The sequence below is a fragment of the Gymnodraco acuticeps genome, unplaced genomic scaffold (genome assembly GCF_902827175.1).
Source record: "Gymnodraco acuticeps unplaced genomic scaffold, fGymAcu1.1, whole genome shotgun sequence".
NCBI classification, from domain to species: domain Eukaryota; kingdom Metazoa; phylum Chordata; class Actinopteri; order Perciformes; family Bathydraconidae; genus Gymnodraco; species Gymnodraco acuticeps.
Window position 1 is genome coordinate 111,855 of NW_022991295.1, and position 19,471 is coordinate 131,325.

The following is a 19,471-nucleotide window of genomic DNA, read 5'->3' on the forward strand; positions in this document are numbered from 1 at the left end:
GGCACACACACAATTAAACTGTAAAAGCATAAAACAACCCTAGAAATGGACACTTCAAGTTAGCCAAAGCTAATTGTATGTTCAAGGTTCAAGATTCAAGGCTTTTCTTTGATATACAAACATACGGTGTAGTTGTATGTCAATGAAAATCTGAGTTCATAGGCTCTGAAAAGTGAAAGACTGAAAAAAAATAGTGGAAGACGTAAATGCAAAAAAAATTGTGAAATAGTGAAAAAAAAGAGTCTATATACAAGTGATTGGAATATGATATATTAGATAACTAATGTGTAAGCTGCAGCCAGATGAATGTTATGGATGTTCTTTCGAAGTGCAGGTGTTTAACGGTCTTACTAGATGCTTAAGTACAATTTTGAGATACTTGTACTTCACTTGAGTATTTGTTGCTACTTTGTACTTCTACTCCACTACAATTCAGAGGTAAATGGTGTACTTTTACTTCACTATATTTAATATTTTACTTTACAGATCTGGATGAATGATGTGAAATCTAATCAAGTGTTAAATCAGACTTTAGTACTTCTCCTACTTCTCCAAGTACTTATATTCGAGTAATGGATCTATGTACTCCCCCCCTCCACTGCACTCTGTTTGACAGCTAGATAATCGATGGCACAGTAAATCAGATTTAATTAAACAAACATTAAAGTCGCCTCAAGAGAAGGGACTGAAACACGATGATGATCTGGATCTGTTTACTCACCGTAAAATGTAACTGTAAAGTCAACACGGTGTCGCTTCAGACCCGCAGCGTGGCTCGATTATTGGCTGCAAACTGACCTTTGGAGCTGCTTCCAGGTGTGTTTGATCTTTGGTCCAGAACATAATGGTGAACTTTTACAAAGACAGCCTGTTCTTAAGGTTTGATTTAGTTCATGAAGAGTCTAAAGTTCAGTAGGACGGAGTGGAGGTTTAATCTCCTCCCACTACCACTACACCGAGAACGACACCAGGTGGCGCCATCGAGTCAACAAAGGGTTTTTTAAAATCTTTTTTTGAGCTTTATTGGAAAAGGGTATTTACAAACATGGCTTTCAGACTGTTCAACGAAAAAACAAAATCGATAAGGGGACAGGTGCACAAACACGGAAGAGGATTAGAGCCACATATTGGGATGTAACCAAAACTTAAAAATTAAAATTCTGACTTTAATCTCATAATTCTGGGTTTAAAGTCAGAACTCAAACTGCTATTTAACTTTTGGTAAAAAGAAATATCATGTGGCCCTCAATGCTCTTACAGAAGACAATATTCAAGACAAAAAAGTAATAACATTAAGTGAGGTATACATACAACAAAGCGATGTGTTTCATTAACCTGAAAATTAGCATTATCTATAATAAACAAACAGAACTAATAATAACCAAACAAAAAATGTGTCCAATCGGCACTTCTCTTGCCCCGCTTTTACTCTAGCTTTCGTATTTGAATGATCTTTGTACATGGTTTAAAACTATTGTAATGAAAGTGATTCAACAACAGAGATAATCTGAGGACTACCAGTATGTCTGTGAAGTAACGAGCATTTTGTTAATTGCCGTAAATTTTATATCCAACACTTTATTGTTTGTTGACCTAAAATAGCTGATCAGGTACACACATTGCGTGGTGGAGGGTTGAGTTTCTTTCTCATATGGTTCAAATATTATTATGTAGTACAGTATGGAAGCAAACAAGAGACAGAAGTATTCGAATTGTATTAGACACCGAATTTATAGCATTGAAAATAATTACTTTGAAAATCATGTATCTGAATGTTTTTGCTCCGAATTTACCTATGTGAAATAAAAATGTAAAAATTCAAGTGAAAAAAATTCGAATGTTCAAATTCAGATCCCAAAAATTCGACGTCAAAAAATTCGATGTCAAAAAATTCGGTGTATAAAATTCGATGTCAAAAATTGCGATGCAGCATCATCCGGGCTACTCAGACAGGATAAGCAATCGAGCCCTAATGCAATCAAACTGACTTGGCCTATCAGAGCACGGCTTTGTCAGTCATGTGATCACAACAACCCGGGAGAAAAATGACGGAGAACAGCGGGGCTCGCCGCTCGGGTAAGTAGTCAGTTTGTGCTCTTTATCTTATAAGCAGTGAGGGCTCGACAGCATTTGTATCTTACATTAGCTAAATGAGTGAAGTAGCCTTGTGCCTTGCTGTTAGCAAGCTCCGTAGTTATCATTAATTGAAGTGAATCACAACGTTACCGTGTCCTTTTGTGTGTGTGTGTGGGGGGGGGGGGACGGTTTGCAAAGTAACGTAACGATCACTTCGGTTAGATAAGTCAAGTAGACCATGCTACACTATACGAAATACTCTCTTACAAAAGCCCTGCATTTAAACATGTTAATGTTACTTTAGTAAAAGTATGCTAGTATAATTAGCAACAAGTGTTGTTAGAGTATTTAAAGTAGACACAAGTTATTCTATTATATTATATCATTTGATTTATTGTTATTACCGATGCACGAGTTGACTTAACTGTTGTAGTTGGAGCTCATTTGAACAATGAGCTAACTAATTATTACTTTCATAATGGTGTAATGTGCTGACTATTTTCTACATTAATAGATGAAGGTCTGGTTTGTTCAAAGTCTCAAACTAGTAGGACCAGAGCCCGAGAGACTCTAGGGCTCTGAGTAGGACATGCTGTCATAATTACCCAGAGTCCGAAGTGACACCTTTACAATGTTAAAGCTGTTGGATAAATGTAGTGACGTAAAAACTAAAGTATTCAAGATAGTGTAGTGGAAAAGAGATAATGTTTTTTTTTTTTTAAATGTTACCAAAACAAAATCTCTTGTTTTGGACTGACAGCAATGATTCAAGAAATAGTAGATAAATAAATACACACACATCAATGTGTTGTGGATGGAACACAACAAATGGTGTTCTTACCTGTGATGCCTCCTCCACACATTATAACCAGACTGTATCATTCAAACTATAAGTAACAGTTCTAGCTACTTGACTTCAGACAAACAATTCAAAAGACAAAATCAACACAATGTATTGAAAGACCAATCTTTATTTATCTCCTTTTGTTTGTATTATTAAACCCTGTCAATCTAAAAAACTGAGCAACTCAACAGTTAACTTTATATTTCTTATTGTCCAAAGCATCTATTACACTATTTGTTCCCCTCTCATATTCACAGGATGGATGATTAGAGACTTTGGGGGAGACCTCAGCTTTATGAACGTCCTGTCTGTTGCTTTGGCCGGAGAGGGCTGAGGGTCTTTCCCTGCGAGGAATCCTCCTCGCAGGGAAAGACCCTGCAGGCCTGAGGGAGGAGGACCAGACCTGATGGAGGAGGACCTGCACCAGCTGCACCTACAGAACTTAGCCCATGCTGGGCATAGCTGTTACCACCTGCACAGGCCTAGCCTGTCAATTAACAGATTAACATTTAGTGTAACTTATGTATATTATTTCGTTTTTATTTAAAAAAAATGGTGATGGTTCATGCTTGATAACTTTTAGTTCACATTTCAATAAATTGTATTTGCACTCCTTTTGTCCGTTATTCTTACTGAAAATGTTAAATTACACATTCACATCTGACTGAAGATTGGTACCATTTATTTATGACGTTCCAAACTCGGCGGCACAAGTGATGTGAAGCTCATAAAGTGAGGCAAATGCATTTGATCAGCTGACTTTTTTTTTGCCAAACTTTATAGGCCTGACAGTAATCACACTGTCTCTGTGCAACGTAAAACACAAAACAACACAAATGAAGTTCCTGTTAGACTACAAAACTAGTCAGTGTGCAGGTCTTTGTGTTACAATACAAGTGTCTCTTAGTGAATGTCCTGTACTGCTCTTAAATCTCATCACATCAGCTTTTCCTTTCCCTCTTGGATGTTCTTCTGGACCCTCAGAGAAAGAGAACATGGTGAAGCAGTCCTGTCTCTCAGGCGTGTCCTTTCCTAACAGAAATATCAAGAAACATATTATTGCAGAGCAAGTGTGTTATTTAAGAAAGAGGTGTGTTTGTTTGTTCATAAATATAATGATTTTTTTATTTGAATGTGTTTTTTAAATCCAACAGTGTACTGCAAAGATAATCAGATTATGAATAAACCGTTCTAAATTCATCAACATTGAATTAAATGTATTATTAAAATAATATTTAACTGTTATCAAAACTTAGTGCAACTGTAGAAGCTTGCTCTGTCCGGTTGTCTCACTGAAAGACAAAGGGTCGCAGCTCTCACTATGTGATGTTGCTTGGTAAAATGTAAATGTAACCTTTTGCTAAGAAAGTCCACTCAACATCACTGATGTGTAGGTGATCTAGTATTCACTCAGTCATGTTTAATGGCATGTCTATCAGTGTATTGGAGTCATTACTTTATGCATTCTTTGTAAAGCATGAAAAAGGTGTACCTTGGAATCCGTGCTGAAGTTCTCTGCTGCTAGGAGTCCAGATCTGTCTCTCCTCCTCTGGTCCAGGTCTGTCTCTCCTCCTCTGGTCCAGGTCTGTCTCTCCTCCTCTGGTCCAGATCTGTCTCTCCTCCTCTGGTCCAGGTCTGTCTCTCCTCCTCTGGTCCAGGTCCGTCTCTCCTCCTCTGGTCCAGATCTGTCTCTCCTCCTCTGGTTCAGGTCTGTCTCTCCTCCTCTGGTCCAGGTCTGTCTCTCCTCCTCTGGTCCAGGTCTGTCTCTCCTCCTCTGGTCCAGGTCTGTCTCTCCTCCTCTGGTCCAGGTCTGTCTCTCCTCCTCTGGTCCAGGTCTGTCTCTCCTCCTCTGGTCCAGGTCTGTTTCTCCTCCTCTGGTCCAGATCTGTCTCTCCTCCTCTGGTCCAGGTCTGTCTCTCCTCCTCTGGTCCAGGTCTGTCTCTCCTCCTCTGGTCCAGATCTGTCTCTCCTCCTCTGGTCCAGGTCTGTCTCTCCTCCTCTGGTCCAGGTCTGTCTCTCCTCCTCTGGCCCAGCCTGTCTGGATCACCTTAAGGAGACTTTGAACAAACAGATGTAAAGTTACATGCATGGGTTACAGACTTCTTTCCATGCAAACAACTTTTTATCTTCTTTTAAAAACAGGTCATAATCTTATTGTTATACTTAAGAAATGGCTGGATATCACAGTCCTTATACTGTATCAGTTTGATTGAGTATTATTGTGTAGGTCCTTTTTATTTTACTGTTACTTTGGATGAGGTTTTCATGAGTCAGTCAAATTAATTTGTTTTCAAATGCCATATTCATATGCATCACACACGTAAGGGTAAGACACAAACCTATTGAACAAATACAATGCAATGGATAAGCTTCATTTCCACTGAAGTCACAGAAAACGTCATATATCATATTTAAACAAATCATTTCCTTGTCACTAAAGCATTGACTACGCTATTCATCGTCCTTAAATGCAGGCATTAAGTTACATGTTCTGTTCTACAGCCACGATGAGGCTGTTTCTCAAGTGTGATGATAATACAATTAAAAGAGGCATTGGTAATAATATTAAAAACAACAATGTTTGGGTCGTTCGTCGGATAGGCGGTTAGCTGCAATAAATAACTCCAGTTCAACAAACCATATTACAATATCTAAGGGAGCGTTATTATCTTGAAACGTGACGTTCATATTTTAAAGATACACACATTTCATTGTGAGGTTGATTTAATATACACTAAGCGTCTCTTCAACAATACGTTGACGTTAGCTAGTCTATTTTATGCTATAGTAGAGCATAGCGAATTTAAATGAACCTTAACAATGCATACAGTAACCTAAATAGCAAACTAACTATCTAACGTACAAGGATGACCTTATTTTAGCAACCTCGCACAGAAGCCTTTTGGTAGACAGTAGCATCCCACTTAATGTTTTACACTCTTGGATGCTACGCATAGCATCGTTAGCACAGATGGAGCTACGATTGCTCAAATGCTACCCCAACTCTAAACATTCATTAACGTTAGCTTAATAAAAACACCAGTAACATAACATAAAGTACGCAGGGTTGACTTACCGAAGAAACTGCATTCATGGACGGTCTGTTTCAACCGCAGATAAATCCTATATTTGCAGGACGAATAGTCCACCAGGAGCCAACACTACAAACACGGCCGAGTTCAAGTAGTGTTCTCCTCATGAGCTGAGCCGCTGTAGCATCACGGAGCTAACGGAGCTAGCAGAGAGGAGCTAGGAGCAGCAGTCCCGTTGTCATGAAGGGGGAATCTAACTATATACAGAATATGTTTTTGTAGATCCAGGCTAGAAACATGTTCATTTTCTGATGTTAAGTTGGACATTTTAACATAGGGTCTACGGGAATTGCTCCCATCTGCATCCATCGCCTACAGTTTGCAGCATTGGGCTTCACCGCACTGTCCCGGGGTTTGCCGCTTGGCTCTGATAGGCCAGAAGTCGGTTTGATTGCATTAGGGCTCGATTGCTTATCCTGTCTGAGTAGCCCGGATGAGGCTGCATCGCAATTTTTGACATCGAATTTTAAACACCGAAATATTTGACGTCGAATTTTTTTCACTTGAATTTTTGGGATCTGAATTTGAACATTCGAATTTTTTTAACTTGAATTTTTACATTTTTATTTCACATAGATAAATTCGGAGCAAAAAAAATTCAGATTCATGATTTTCAAAGTAATTATTTTCAATGCTATAAATTCGGTGTCTAATAAAATTCAAATACTTCTGTCTCTTGTTTGCTTCCATAGTACAGTATCTTATGTGCATCTTACCTCATCCACAGTAAAGCTCTTCTTCCTGGTGATTGATTGGCACTAACAAGTGAAAAGCGGAAAATCAATTAGTAAGACAAAGTGAATATATCTGAATAATACATTGTAAACACCAGAACTGACTAAATATTAAATAATAAAACAGACCAGATGAAGTACGTATGAATGAATATACGATGCTGAGGGAAATGAAAGAGTCTCCAGACAGCAAGCTTGTGCCCTCTGACCTTTGACCTATGGAGAGAATGGAGAGGGGGGAGGCATCTCACCCAACTGAGCGCACAACAACAATGTGCCGTCGGCTGGTTGTCTGTCATCCATCTGTCCCTGGGGGCCCCTTGGCTTTTTAAGGGGCCAACATAATGTAACATGCACCGAGGTTCATCTGGTTCTTCTGGTTCCTTCCTTTGGTTCCTCTGATTCCTTCCTCTGGTTCTTCTGGTTTCTATGACTCTTCTGGTTCCTCTGATTCCTTCCTCTGGTTCTTCTGGTTTCTATGACTCTTCTGGTTCCTCTGGTTCCTTCCTTTGGTTCCTTCCTCTGGTTCCTCTGATTCCTTCCTCTGGTTCTTCTGGTTTCTATGATTCTTCTGGTTCTTCTGGTTCCTCTGGTTCCTTCCTTTGGTTCCTTCCTCTGGTTCCTCTGATTTCTTCCTTTGGTTCTTTCCTCTGGTTCCTTCCTCTGATTCCTTCCTCTGGTTCATTTATCTGGTTCCTTCCTCTGGTTCCTCTGATTCCTTCCTCTGGTTCCTCTCTGGCTCCTCTGATTCCTTCCTCTGGTTTTTTCCTCTGGTTCCTTCCTCTGGTTCTTTCCTCTGGTCCCTTCCTCTGGTTCTTTCCTCTGGTTCCTCTCTGGTTATTCTGGTTCCTTCCTCTGGTTCCTTCCTCTGGTTCTTTCCTCTGGTCCCTTCCTCTGGTTCCTTCCTCTGGTTCTTTCCTCTGGTTCCTTCCTCTGGTCCCTTCCTCTGGTTCCTTCCTCTGGTTCCTTCCTCTGGTCCCTTCCTCTGGTTCCTTCCTCTGGTTCTTTCCTCTGGTTCCTTCCTCTGGTTCCTTCCTCTGGTTCTTTCCTCTGGTTCCTTCCTCTGGTTCCTTCCTCTGGTTCCTTCCTCTGGTTCCTTCCTCTGGTCCCTTCCTCTGGTTCTTTCCTCTGGTTCCTCTCTGGTTATTCTGGTTCCTTCCTCTGGTTCCTTCCTCTGGTTCTTTCCTCTGGTCCCTTCCTCTGGTTCCTTCCTCTGGTTCCTTCATCTGGTTCTTTCCTCTGGTTCCTTCCTCTGGTTCCTCTCTGGTTCCTTCCTCTGGTTCCTCTGATTCCTTCCTCTGGTTCCTCTGATTCCTTCCTCTGGTTCCTCTCTGGCTCCTCTGGTTCCTTCCTCTGGTTCCTTCCACTGGTTCCTTCCTCTGGTTCTTTCCTCTGGTTCCTTCCTCTGGTTCTTTCCTCTGGTCCCTTCCTCTGGTTCTTTCCTCTGGTTCCTTCCTCTGGTTCCTTCCTCTGGTTCTTTCCTCTGGTTCCTTCCTCTGGTTCTTTCCTCTGGTCCCTTCCTCTGGTTCTTTCCTCTGGTTCCTCTCTGGTTATTCTGGTTCCTTCCTCTGGTTCCTTCCTCTGGTTCCTTCCTCTGGTTCCTTCATATGGTTATTTCCTCTGGTTCCTTCCTCTGGTTCCTTCCTCTGGTTCCTCTCTGGTTCTTCCTGTTCCTTCCTCTGGTTCCTATCTGGTTCTTCTGGTTCTTTCCTCTGGTTCCTTCCTCTGGTTCCTCTCTGGTTCCTCTGGTTCTTTCCTCTGGTCCCTTCCTCTGGTTCGTCCCTCTGGTTCCTCCCTCTGGTTCCTCTGGTTCTTCTGGTTCCTCTGGTTTCTCTGGTTTAAGTCATTCATGCGGTACATCTGCTTGTCAGTTTGGTTTCGGTGCTCCAATACATTTCAAAAAGATCCAATTAGCCGTTTTAAGGCCTTTTAATGTTGTAACTCCATTATAAAACTATAATACGAAATGACTACATGGTATTTAGCTTAGTCTATTAGTGATATATCAGTAGCTGTCAGGAGGTAACAAGGACCCAAATGCAGAATAAAAAGAGTAGGGTATAAGAGCGTAAACAAAAAGCAAGCTTCATTAAATAAAAGCTGTTCCAAACAAACAGTACAACAATTGACGAGCAGGCACGATCAACAAAAGGGAAAGCTAGAGGACAGATGAGAGGAATCCAGAATACAAACAAACCAAGGAAACAACAACAACAAACTGACAGAGAAAACTCGGGAAGACCAGACTAAATACACACAAGACTAATCACAAGACACAGCAATCAGGCACAGGAGGGGAAACACAGGAGGTAAGACACAAGGAGAAAATGAACGTCAAAATAAAAACGGGAACTATTAATTCATATACCTTTTCAATCATTCCTCTCATATTTTGAGGCACTTATCCTTCATTTTACCTGCAAACGGTTGCCATGGGCCCGGTGAGAATATTAATAATGATGATATTACATTTTATCTGGAGGCGCCTTTCAAGACACACAAGGACACCTTAAAATGCGTAAATTAACAACATGAAATACAGACAGAAAAAGAGACTTTATTTTAAGAGGACATGACATGCTCATTTTCAGGTTTATATTTGTTGCTACATCCACAGGAGAGGACTCTTTAAAGTAGAGACACTATGTACTAGGGATGTGCATCTCCATCACTGAGGCCGATGGGAATCGCATCTCGATACGTTGCCACGATACGATACATTAACGATACATTTGAAACACGAAGCGATGTGATACGATTCACCCCTGTTCGATACGATGCGATTCAACACGATGCTAAATAATGATACTTCAGTATGGTACGACAGAGGATTTTAGTTGTATTCCTTATATGCAGCAAATCATAAATTAACAAAAAAGTGCTTTACATATTTGGTTCTCTCTACTAGTACTGCGCATCCCATCATGCTGTTATTTTTTTACCTTAAAAAAAAACCCACTTGGACCTGGTGTAGTAGTGTTCTCTGTCTCATAGTACAGCACAATGTTATAACACCTCACAGTTAAACAATTTAAGGATGCATTGCCTATGATTAACAATGAGCTGCTGACTGATGAGCTGAACACTCATTCATAGGCTAACTCACCAGTGAGCAGAAAGCAGTGGTTTCTATGGGAACAATAAAGAATACAAATAACCTTTCACAAACAGGTATTTCATAACTGCTTACAGTGAGGAAGACATGTACACTGTTATTGGCCGTCACAGGCTGCTGTAAAGTAAACACCTCTCTCTCTGACAGAACACCTCACTGAGTGATTTCACTCATGTCTAACTTTCAGGTTTCTCTTTTCAGCCGCAGGCCCCATGTCGCCTCTTTATGTGCGTCGCTAAGTTCCTCATACTACTTGTGTACTTTAAAGCGGTCGTTTACAATTTGCGAGCGATTTTTCAAGTTGACCGTCTTTCTTGAAAAATCCGAAGTGTTGCCAAACGTTTGATTTGTAGGTATTTTTCGGTGCGCTGTGTTTCTCTTTCTCCTCGACTTCCATGTGTGTTGATAACTGAGACTCTCGGCCTCCGTAGTGCGGAGCAAATATCAAAGGTCGTCTCTGCTGAGTGCTGATTGGATGAAGGGATTTCATATGAATGAATAGTTTTTTTACCGATGCAAAGACGCTACAATCGATGCATCGCGAGTTCAACCTAAACTGTAGCCGATGTGCACTCTTTCAACCGGTGCACTCGCATCTTCAACGTTTATGCCGGTGCACCGATGCGAATTGGTGAATCTTAACATCCCTACTACATACTGATATACACCTGAACATCAGCAGGAGAGGACTCTTTAAAGTAGAGACACTACATACTGATATACACCTGAACATCAGCAGGAGAGGACTCTTTAAAGTAGAGACACTACATACTGATATACACCTGAACATCAGCAGGAGAGGACTCTTTAAAGTAGAGACACTACATACTGATATACACCTGAACATCAGCAGGAGAGGACTCTTTAAAGTAGAGACACTACATACTGATATACACCTGAACATCAGCAGGAGAGGACTCTTTAAGGTAGAGACACTACATACTGATATACACCTGAACATCAGCAGGAGAGGACTCTTTAAAGTAGAGACACTACATACTGATATACACCTGAACATCAGCAGGAGAGGACTCTTTAAAGTAGAGACACTACATACTGATATACACCTGAACATCAGCAGGAGAGGACTCTTTAAGGTAGAGACACTACATACTGATATACACCTGAACATCAGCAGGAGAGGACTCTTTAAAGTAGAGACACTACATACTGATATACACCTGAACATCAGCAGGAGAGGACTCTTTAAAGTAGAGACACTACATACTGATATACACCTGAACATCAGCAGGAGAGGACTCTTTAAGGTAGAGACCAGGGGCGTACTGGGACACAAATTCAGCCCGGGACGTTCAGACGCACCGGCCCACACCGGGCCGCCGCCCACACATGTGGGCCACCCTTGTAGCCTACAGATAAATGATACATCTACTATGCTCATATACTGTATACTGTTATGGCTAGATTCCCCAGAGTCAAGCCATAACATAAAAGAGATGGACAACAGGAGTAAGGTGCAAAATGAAACCTTCCTTTAGTTAAGGTTTCTTAAAAATGTCCGTGTCATGTGTGAAGTGTGTCAAAGTGGATATGTAGGAGTCAGTACAATAGTATAGCAAATGGGTATAGTCAAAAATGGTTGCCTGTGCCTGGCTGTAAACAAAAAGAAGTGCCAATGCACATGCAGCTCAGACATTCAATCAATGCCATGTGGTCTAACCAACAAATGATTAATAGTCATTATGAGAGCACTTGTCCAGTATTAAATAACCAACTTTAAGGAATACAATATCATGCACAGTAATGTCAATCACTAAAATGAATGCAATAGTGAATTGGCCACACATCTGTGTCCTTATTATTGAATATTAATATTATTGAATATTAATATTATTTCATATAATTATTTAAAATTGTAATATTAATATGATATAATTTAACTTGGAATATCATGAGCATATAACTCTATCCTAATGCATCTAACTGTATGCAAAATATAATAGTCTGGCCAGCCCTGCAGCCCGTTCTAGCTTCTGATTGGCTCTCTAGGTTAGCATTCTAGCTTCTGACTGGCTGTCCAGGTTGTTAATCACACATCGCTAAACTTTTTTCTTGACGGTTTTCTCAGTCAACTAATGCTATTGCCAACAGTAACATAAATGAACACAGCCCTGCACCTGCTGTCATTATATGCCGGGTCTGTGGTTCATCATCTTCCTTTTCATTCTCCTCCTTATTACTGCGACTGGGAGCGGGAGCCCTTCTACTAAACAGCTCTGTTATTTTCGAAAATGTTCCAGCATCTTCGTGTAGCAATTTTCGTTTTTTCATTCTGGCTTTTTCAGCCCCACCCTTTCTTTTTTTACTGTTCTCCATCTTGTCTTTCTCAATTTCGCTAGCTAACTTACTGATCAATCATCAAACGAAGCTAGGGAGCTTGTCTGATGAGTGGACCTCGCGGGCCTCGCCCTCTTTCCAATTGGAAGAGACGACTCATCTCTCCCGGCCCAACCCCTTCAGTTCATCTATTAGCCTACTTTCGAAAACATAAGATTGACAAGTTTGACAACCTATCAATTGAATGCTTTTCCGATCGTATCCGATCACTAAATAAAGCGATCCACGTTCACTCGTATACATGGGCCAAGCATTAAGCCGATTACAATTTCACCTGTACCGAAGTGGGCCGATCGGAGTGGGGCAGTGGGCCGCGTCGAGTGGTCCGACCGGCCCACTTCGGTACCGGGCTACCGGCCCATCGGGATTCGTCCCGAACGTCCCGATGGCCAGTCCGCCCCTGGTAGAGACACTACATACTGATATACACCTGAACATCAGCAGGAGAGGACTCTTTAAAGTAGAGACACTACATACTGATATACACCTGAACATCAACAGGAGAGGACTCTTTAAAGTAGAGACACTACATACTGATATACACCTGAACATCAGCAGGAGAGGACTCTTTAAAGTAGAGACACTACATACTGATATACACCTGAACATCAGCAGGAGAGGACTCTTTAAAGTAGAGACACTACATACTGATATACACCTGAACATCAGCAGGAGAGGACTCTTTAAAGTAGAGACACTACATACTGATATACACCTGAACATCAGCAGGAGAGGACTCTTTAAAGTAGAGACACTACATACTGATATACACCTGAACATCAACAGGAGAGGACTCTTTAAAGTAGAGACACTACATACTGATATACACCTGAACATCAGCAGGAGAGGACTCTTTAAAGTAGAGACACTACATACTGATATACACCTGAACATCAGCAGGAGAGGACTCTTTAAAGTAGAGACACTACATACTGATATACACCTGAACATCAACAGGAGAGGACTCTTTAAAGTAGAGACACTACATACTGATATACACCTGAACATCAGCAGGAGAGGACTCTTTAAAGTAGAGACACTACATACTGATATACACCTGAACATCAGCAGGAGAGGACTCTTTAAAGTAGACGCACTACATACTGATATACACCTGATCATCAGCAGGAGAGGACTCTTTAAAGTAGAGACACTACATACTGATATACACCTGAACATCAGCAGGAGAGGACTCTTTAAAGTAGAGACACTACATGCTGATATACACCTGAACATCAGCAGGAGAGGACTCTTTAAAGTAGAGACACTACATACTGATATACACCTGGACATCAGCAGGAGAGGACTCTTTAAATTAGAGACACTACATACTGATATACACCTGAACATCAGCAGGAGAGGACTCTTTAAAGTAGAGACACTACATACTGATATACACCTGAACATCAGCAGGAGAGGACTCTTTAAAGTAGAGACACTACATACTGATATACACCTGAACATCAGCAGGAGAGGACTCTTTAAAGTAGAGACACTACATACCTGAACATCAGCAGGAGAGGACTCTTTAAAGTAGAGACACTACATACTGATATACACCTGAACATCAACAGGAGAGGACTCTTTAAAGTAGAGACACTACATACTGATATACACCTGAACATCAGCAGGAGAGGACTCTTTAAAGTAGAGACACTACATACTGATATACACCTGAACATCAGCAGGAGAGGACTCTTTAAAGTAGAGACACTACATGCTGATATACACCTGAACATCAGCAGGAGAGGACTCTTTAAAGTAGAGACACTACATACTGATATACACCTGGACATCAGCAGGAGAGGACTCTTTAAATTAGAGACACTACATACTGATATACACCTGGACATCAGCAGGAGAGGACTCTTTAAATTAGAGACACTACATACTGATATACACCTGAACATCAGCAGGAGAGGACTCTTTAAAGTAGAGACACTACATACTGATATACACCTGAACATCAGCAGGAGAGGACTCTTTAAAGTAGAGACACTACATACTGATATACACCTGGACATCAGCAGGAGAGGACTCTTTAAAATAGACGCACTACATACTGATATACACCCGATCATCAGCAGGAGAGGACTCTTTAAAGTAGAGACACTACATACTGATATGCACCTGAACATCAGCAGGAGAGGACTCTTTAAAGTAGAGACACTACATACTGATATACACCTGGACATCAGCAGGAGAGGACTCTTTAAAGTAGAGACACTACATACTGATATACACCTGAACATCAGCAGGAGAGGACTCTTTAAAGTAGACACACTACATACTGATTTACACCTGATCATCAGCAGGAGAGGACTCTTTAAAGTAGAGACACTACATACTGATATACACCTGAACATCAGCAGGAGAGGACTCTTTAAAGTAGAGACACTACATACTGATATACACCTGAACATCAGCAGGAGAGGACTCTTTAAAGTAGAGACAATACATACTGATATACACCTGAACATCAGCAGGAGAGGACTCTTTAAAGTAGAGACACCACACTGATATACACCTGAACATCAGCAGGAGAGGACTCTTTAAAGTAGAGACACTACATACTGATATACACCTGAACATCAGCAGGAGAGGACTCTTTAAAGTAGAGACACTACATACTGATATACACCTGAACATCAGCAGGAGAGGACTCTTTAAAGTAGAGACACCACATACTGATATACACCTGAACATCAGCAGGAGAGGACTCTTTAAAGTAGAGACACTACATACTGATATACACCTGAACATCAGCAGGAGAGGACTCTTTAAAGTAGAGACACTACATACTGATATACACCTGAACATCAGCAGGAGAGGACTCTTTCAAGTAGAGACACTACATACTGATATACACCTGAACATCAGCAGGAGAGGACTCTTTAAAGTAGAGACACTACATACTGATATACACCTGAACATCAGCAGGAGAGGACTCTTTAAAGTAGAGACACCACATACTGATATACATCTGAACATCAGCAGGAGAGGACTCTTTAAAGTAGAGACACTACATACTGATATACACCTGAACATCAGCAGGATATAACTCTTTAAAGTAGAGACACTACATTCTGATATACACCTGAACATCAGCAGGAGAGGACTCTTTAAAGTAGAGACACTACATACTGATATACACCTGAACATCAGCAGGAGAGGACTCTTTAAAGTAGAGACACTACATACTGATATACACCTGAACATCAGCAGGAGAGGACTCTTTAAAGTAGATACACTACATACTGATATACACCTGAACATCAACAGGAGAGGACTCTTTAAAGTAGAGACACTACATACTGATATACACCTGGACATCAGCAGGAGAGGACTCTTTAAAGTAGAGACACTACATACTGATATACACCTGAACATCAGCAGGAGAGGACTCTTTAAAGTAGAGACACTACATACTGATATACACCTGAACATCAGCAGGAGAGGACTCTTTAAAGTAGAGACACTACATATGATATACACCTGGACATCAGCAGGAGAGGACTCTTTAAAGTAGACGCACTACATACTGATATACACCTGATCATCAGCAGGAGAGGACTCTTTAAAGTAGAGACACTACATACTGATATACACCTGAACATCAGCAGGAGAGGACTCTTTAAAGTAGAGACACTACATACTTATACACCTGGACATCAGCAGGAGAGGACTCTTTAAAGTAGACGCACCACATACTGATATACACCTGAACATCAGCAGGAGAGGACTCTTTAAAGTAGAGACACTACATACTGATATACACCTGAACATCAGCAGGAGAGGACTCTTTAAAGTAGAGACACCACATACTGATATACACCTGAACATCAGCAGGAGAGGACTCTTTAAAGTAGAGACACTACATACTGATATACATCTGAACATCAGCAGGAGAGGACTCTTTAAAGTAGAGACACTACATACTGATATACACCTGAACATCAGCAGGATATAACTCTTTAAAGTAGAGACACTACATACTGATATACACCTGAACATCAGCAGGAGAGGACTCTTTAAAGTAGAGACACTACATACTGATACACCTGAACATCAGCAGGAGAGGACTCTTTAAAGTAGAGACACTACATACTGATATACACCTGAACATCAGCAGGAGATGAATGTGCCCTCATCTTCTACAATAGTTTATCAGTTTGGTAGGAAAATATCACTCGACACCGGGTTGAGAATTAATAATCAGGTACTAATTTATTCTTGCAAGAAGGAGCAGAGTTAAGTCACATACAAAGGATATGGTTTAACTTACACACGTTGCTGAACGGAGCAGGAAAAAACATCAGGCTTATATAGTCCAAAACACGGAGATAACAACAAAGTCGTAAATCGAGGTGGCGCTAATATCATCCGCGGGTGTCGGAAAGGTGTCAGGAACATCTGCGACGTCTTCTGGAAAGAGTCACGTACATCCTTCACATAAGTGGGATATTTAGGAGACAACAAGTATGTGTCTTCTCATAAATATCAACAACCGGAAATGCCCTGCCTCCTCCTATCACAAGAAGAGGCAGCTGCAAGGTCATACACAGTGCAGAGTCACACATAGTAGGCTTGTTTGAGACAAGCAAGACCTGCGCAGACCTGCGCAGTTGCGATCAACGTCTTGCTAGTGCGTTGCATGATGGTTAGTCATTTTGTCCGACTTGCTCTGGAGGCCCGCCCACATGAGACTTTGAAATTTCGCGGGACAAAGACGCCCGCAGCCTTGAGAGCGAGGCGAGGCGAGTTGGCGCAGTTGCTCTCCACGAGCTGCGGAAGCGAAATGCTTGATGGGAAACGGCTCGCTGGTATCTCGAGCTGAGCGCTCATTGGTGGTTTTTTCCACGTGCTGCTGATGAAACTCTCCAATTGGCTGGCAAAATGTTGTTGTTTTGTGTCAGTTTTACGTCGCCACTTCCATTCACATTTTTCATCATTGTTCCACAATATTTATCATCATTAAATTAATATCCATATATTTTATACTATACTTGCACTGCTTACCGTTTTCATACTTTATATATCTTAGCATATTCATACACACTGTTCATACTGCTCTCAGGCTGCTGTGTATATCTAGTGTATCCATACCCCTCACTGTTTATTCATCATTAAATTCATTCTATATGTTATTCTGTAGATTGTGTACATTACTTTTCACTTTACTGCTTGTTGCACCTGGTTAGAAGCTAAACTGCATTTCGTTGTCTCAGTACCTGTAATATGTGCAATAACAATAAAGTTGAATCTAATCTGGAGCAGGAACAAATGTATTTACTTAGTACATATCTGACATTAACGATTAAACACATGTGTGCATTCTTTATAAATGCAAACCGAGTAAAGCCGACTCCGGAGGTGGCGGTATGCACCTTCAAGCTGTTTGCAATCCGCCAAAAAACCGAGAGAAGAAGAAGATGACGAAGCCGACTCCTGGGCTGCTTCTCAGGTCGATTAATTGAAATCCTTGCTTCCCTCACTTGCGTCGTTTCCCTGCGTTTAGTCCCTCCCACCAGGGAAGCATGGAGGGACGCAAGGAAACCACGAGAAGCAGGGAAATGAGTTTTAAGAGCAATGGGACGTCCTTTCCTCCGGAGCGTCAGGTGAAGCGACGTCCGTTTGTGATGACGCTGCACAGCTGTTCGTCTGGCAGCAGCCAGCTCTGTACCCGTTATTTCCACAAACACCCCCGCCTCTGTTAGTGCACATTTACTGACATAAACATTAGTATCATCTGTTGTAGATCCAAATACATGAAATCAAATAAGAAGTCATTCTCAAAAAAGATAAACGCCATTCTTAAAATGTATAAACGAAAAAAGCGATCATGAAAATGTTTCCAATAAATGAATAAAATGATTTTGCCCACTTTGTTGTTTAGATATATCACATATTTGTAACTAAATGATACATGAATTGAAACAAAACACGGTATAAACTGAGGAGTGAGTCCCGTGAGGTTCATGTATTTTCTTCACTCCGCTGGGGTATTGCTCTCATGTCAAGAAGCATCAGATCAGTGCATGCACTGCCTCGTCCAATCAGTGAGCGATACACAGTAAGGGGGCGGGGTGAGTATCTGAGGATTTCATCGGAGGATGGTCTGGTGGTTCCTCGGTTATCGCTCCTCCATGATCGCTCCTCGCTCCTCGATCCTCGGTCCTCCTGCAGAAATAAGAGCCATGGGACGGTACTCAAGATGGCGCAGGCAAATCAACTTCCGGTGAGACCGAGGACCGAGGAGCGAGGAAATGAAAATAGTCAACCTGAGAAGCAGCCCGAGCATGGACTCCGAGCTGTCCGACTTCAGGCGAGCTTTTTGAGACCTCCCCCGGCTGCGATCGGCTATTCTCGTCTACTTTCGAGGCGAGCCGCAACGCGTCTCAAACAAGCCTAGTATCAGTGCATTAAAACCACCCATACAGAGGAGACAACAGTATTTTCTCCAACACAGTTTTAAAGTCAACAACGAGAATTCACTGTTTTGATCTGTTGACACTTCTCAGCTTCTTGCTAACTTTTACGTATTCAACCCGACTGATCATAAAAATAGATAAATGTGTGTCTATAGATCACTCAGATTTATTGCTACAGCTTGTCTTTAAACGCAACGCGCTCTGATGATGAACGACCGTCCACTCCCAGAAGCCTCCTGGATGCTACGAAGCTAATCATGCTAATAGGTTCAAGGTTCTTTATTTATAACAACTCAATGTTAGAAAAACATATTGTGTCGAGTTGAGAGGTCAAAGGTCGGCTGTCTTTTGGACTGGTGACAAATGTCTTCGGACACGCCTCCGCCCACCACACACACACACACACACACACACACACACACACACACACACACACACACACACACACACACACACACACACACACACACACACACACACACACAGCCATAAGACTGTTAAACACCTGAACTTTTGAAAGAACATCCATAACATGCATCTGTTTGCAACATATATGCATATTCCAATTACTTGTATAGAAACTATTCTGCACTATTTCTACTATATTTTATTTTATTTACCTGCACTATTTGATCTGTTTTATTGTGTCGCATTGTTGGAGGAGCCTGGTACCTAAGATGTTCTTTGTCATAACTACACTGTAGCTATGTACACATGACCATAAAAGCCTTGAATCTTGAACACACACACACATAACCACACACACACACTAAATCACTACGGCTGGTTAAGGAAGTCAGACGGAAACGCTCGGCTGCTTT

The 19,471-nt window shown here is 41.3% G+C and overlaps 1 long non-coding RNA gene across 1 annotated transcript; it reads right to left on the reverse strand.

The window, feature by feature from the left end:
* Nucleotides 1–721: 721 nt before the first annotated feature.
* LOC117562238 lies at nucleotides 722–16,826 on the reverse strand. Its single transcript, XR_004571522.1, has 3 exons — nucleotides 16,505–16,826; nucleotides 6,729–6,770; nucleotides 722–827 (listed from the first exon to the last, which is right to left on the reverse strand). It is a non-coding gene; the product is annotated as an uncharacterized LOC117562238 (long non-coding RNA).
* Nucleotides 16,827–19,471: the final 2,645 nt, after the last annotated feature.